This window comes from Palaemon carinicauda, chromosome 26 (assembly GCF_036898095.1).
Source record: "Palaemon carinicauda isolate YSFRI2023 chromosome 26, ASM3689809v2, whole genome shotgun sequence".
Taxonomy (NCBI): Eukaryota; Metazoa; Arthropoda; class Malacostraca; order Decapoda; family Palaemonidae; genus Palaemon; species Palaemon carinicauda.
The window spans coordinates 54,711,354-54,715,326 of NC_090750.1; positions in this window are offsets into that span (position 1 = coordinate 54,711,354).

A 3,973-nucleotide genomic window follows, 5' to 3' on the forward strand; every position below is an offset into this window, starting at 1 on the left:
CTCGTTTAAAGGCCGCTCATGAACGGCCGAGGCAAGGGACAGTGCCAATGTTATAGAACAGTGTTTCCCAACCCTGGGGTAAATTACCCCAGTGGGGTAAGAGACCCGTATTTTGGGGGTAATCAAGATGTTCTGAAATTGAGTTATTCACATTGAATATTCTGTACTGGTGATGGTTAATTTTGATATCCATTAAAATGGAAAAGTTTTCATTTGTTTTGGACACTTAACTATAAGCAGCCAATAGCGGGCTACATGATCCATACAGTTCATCAGGTGGCTGCAAAAAAAAACATCTGATGTTACCGGGTACATGTTCAATGGGGTAATTGATTAGTTGGAAATAAAATTTTAGGGTAATCATTTAAAAAAGGTTGGGAAACACTGCTCTAGAAGGACAATGTGGTAGAGACTGACCATATATTAGTGCCCAAGGCCCCTGTCTACTCAAACTATGTCCAGGGAGGGCCAGACAATATGTGCTGATATCTCAGCTAGTAGACCTATAATGTAGGCTCTCCAAACCGACGCCCAGTCCTTAGCTCACAAGGATGATGAAGTTGCAGACACTACAAGAAACTATCGAGTTTGAACGGGACTCGATGTTCCGTCCAGCCGAACGCCAGACAGGGCCGTTTACAATATTATTATTATTATTATTATTATTATTATTACTATTATTATTATTAATTGCTAAGCTACAACCCTAGTTGGAAAAGCAGGATGCTATAAGCCCAGGGGTCCCAACAGGGAAAATAGCCTAGTGAGGAAAGGAAACAAGGAAAAATGAAATATTTTAGGAACAGCAACAACATTAAAATAAATATTTCCTATATAAACTATAAATACTTTAACAAAAGAAGAGGATGAAAAATTAGATGGAATAGTTTGCCAGAATGTATCCTCAAGCAAGAGATCTCTAACCCAAGACAGTGGAAGACCATGGCACAGAGGCTATGGTACTACCCAAGACTAGAGAACAATGGATTAATTTTCGAGTGTCCTTCTCCTAGAAGAGCTGCTTAACAAAGCTAAAGAGTCTCTTCTACCCTTATCAAGAAGAAAGCAGACACTGAACAATTACAGTTTTGTAGTTAACCCCTTGGGTGAAGAAGAATTGTTTGCTAATCTCAGTGTTATCAGGTGTATGAGGACAGAGGAGAATGTGTAAAGAATAGGCCACCAAAAGCTGGATTGATACAACAGACACAGTTTGTGGAGCTATAGATATATAACGATGATATTTGCGGACAGTATTCCCTCTTCAGCCAACTAAACGCGAAATTTTAGCAAGGATGTCTCTATGTCCTCTCCTATTGTGGGACTCATTGACTTGCAAAGGTGTTCAACTATTCAAAACTTGTTTTCAAAATAGAATTTGCCTTTTATAAAGAGAAATGCTAGATTGAAGCGTCAGGGTAATAGATTCTGACAGCAATTTATAGTTTTATAGTCCAGTAATATTCCAAATGGGTTTTTACTATTGCCGTTTTGGAGATAGGTGAGTATATATATATATATATATATATATTATATATATATATATATATATATATATTTATATATATATATATATATATATATATAAATATATATATATATATATATATATAATATTAGCCTAGAATTTTCTAACTGGCTTCAGCAAAACAAAATCTCTTATTCCAAATGACTCCCGGAAAAAGGAAAAAAAAAAAAAAAAACATTCAAATGTATTTGTCAGGAAAAAAAAAACTTTTTTCGAATGTCTTCTGCAGCTAAAGGAAACTTATTCCAAATGATTTAAAAAAAAAAAAAAAAATCGAATGGCTGAGATAAACCACACACCCATTCACTACAAACTGGTGTAGACTTTTCCCTTTTGAAAGTTATCTAAAGTAATTTTTCTTTTGTTATATTTTTAAAATGATCACAAGAGATATCAAAAGCTTCATCTCAGATGTCTGGTCATTGTCTAGTCCACGTCGGATTTCATATCCTCTTTAAAGACTTATTCCCTCTGGCATTAACCTGGCTCGGTGTCATATTATTCATGCTTACATATACTCTCTCGAACACACGCACACATAAACAGTATATATATATATATATATATATGTATATATATATATATATATATATATTTATATACACACGTATATATATATATATATATATATGTATGTATATATATATATACATATATATATATATATATATATATGTATATATATATGTATATGTATATATAAATATATATATATATATATATATATATATATATATATATTATATATATATATATATATTATTTGTATATAAATATATATATATATATATATATATGCATTCGTATTCGTTTATTGGTTTCTCGAGGTCAGAGAGAGAGAGAGAGAGAGAGAGAGAGAGAGAGAGAAACCCAATAAAATGAATAAAAGAGATGTTTACATATAACGTTCCTTCATCTACAAACCTTCTGTTATGAATGTTTGCTGAAGGAAAGAAGTTAACATATCCCTTTCATCTCTGGATTACTTTCACCTGGGTTGACATGGACTGTTTTCTTTTTCCTTTCTTTAGATTAAATTTCTTTGCCATACTTTCATTCAATTAATGATTTCTAATGAAATCATTATCATAAATATTTCTTTTTTTCACAATACCATGGTCTTCCATTGTCTTGGGTTAGAGTTCTCTTGCTTGAGGATACACTTGGACACACTGTTCTATCTAGTTTCTCTTCCTCTTCTTTTGTTCAATTTTTATAGTTTATGTAGGAAATATTTATTTTAATGTTTTTACTGTTATTAAAATATTTTATTTTTCCTTGTTTCCTTTCCTTACTGGGCTATTTCCCCTGTTTTGGGCCCCTGGGCTTATAGCATCCTGCTTTTCCAACTAGGGTTGTAGCTTAGCGTTTAATGATAATAATAATAATAATAACCCATTTAACATATTTTTATACCCTCCTCCTGACTTAAAGTAAAACCCAACAATTTAAATTATTCTTCCTTGTGGTGGCTGGTGATCGCCAGATTATGGTTCGAGTCCAGCTCAAACTCGTTAGTTTCTTTGGTCGCTGCAACCTCTTCATCCTTGTGAGCAAAGGATGGAGCGTTTGGGGGGAGCCTATTGGTCTATCTACTGAGTCATCAACAGCCATTGCCTGCCACTCCTTGGTCTTAGCTTGGGTGGAGATGGGGCTTGGGTGCTGATTATATGTATATAAGGTCAGTCACTACGGCATTGTCCTGCTTGAGTAACAATATTATTATTATTATTATTATTACTGCTTGCTAAGCTACAACTCTAGTTGGAAAAGCAGAATGCTATAAGCCAAGGGGCCCCAACAGAGAAAATATCCCAGTGAGGAAAGGAAACAAGGAAAAATGAAATATTCTAAGAATATTAACAGCATTAAAATAGATATTTCCTATATGAACTATACAGTATATCATGTCCCTTGCCTCTGCCATTCATGATCAGCCTTTAAATCTTTTGTACATTAACCCACCATCACCACACATTTTAACATATTTTCAAGCCGCCCCTCCTGGCTCAGAGCAATTCCCAGTTATTTGAATTCTTCTTCCTGCCTCTTTTGTCCAGTACAAATACCTTAATCCCTCCCTGATTGTTGAACAAGTGAACTCAGCTTTGCTTTACATTCACTTACCTTCTACCGCAATCCAGACATTATTGCTGGCACTCTCTTCTTCCGTGCAACTATCTCGTCAGTGTTTGCTTAAACTACCAATTCATCTTCTTATAAAAGTATTCTTGGATGAAATTCCTTATAGCTTAATGCAGTTTAGTCAGGCCACATTCGCTTTAACAAAAGTAGTAAGCGAGGTGTAAAAAATTAGCTTTTATAATACTTTTCGAAGCGAAATTATGCATAATATCTTCCTGTAATACAATTTACCTACAACTAAACCACCCAATCAATTCAACTATTTCTTGTTACCTGCTCTTCTTCTTCTTCTTCTTCTTC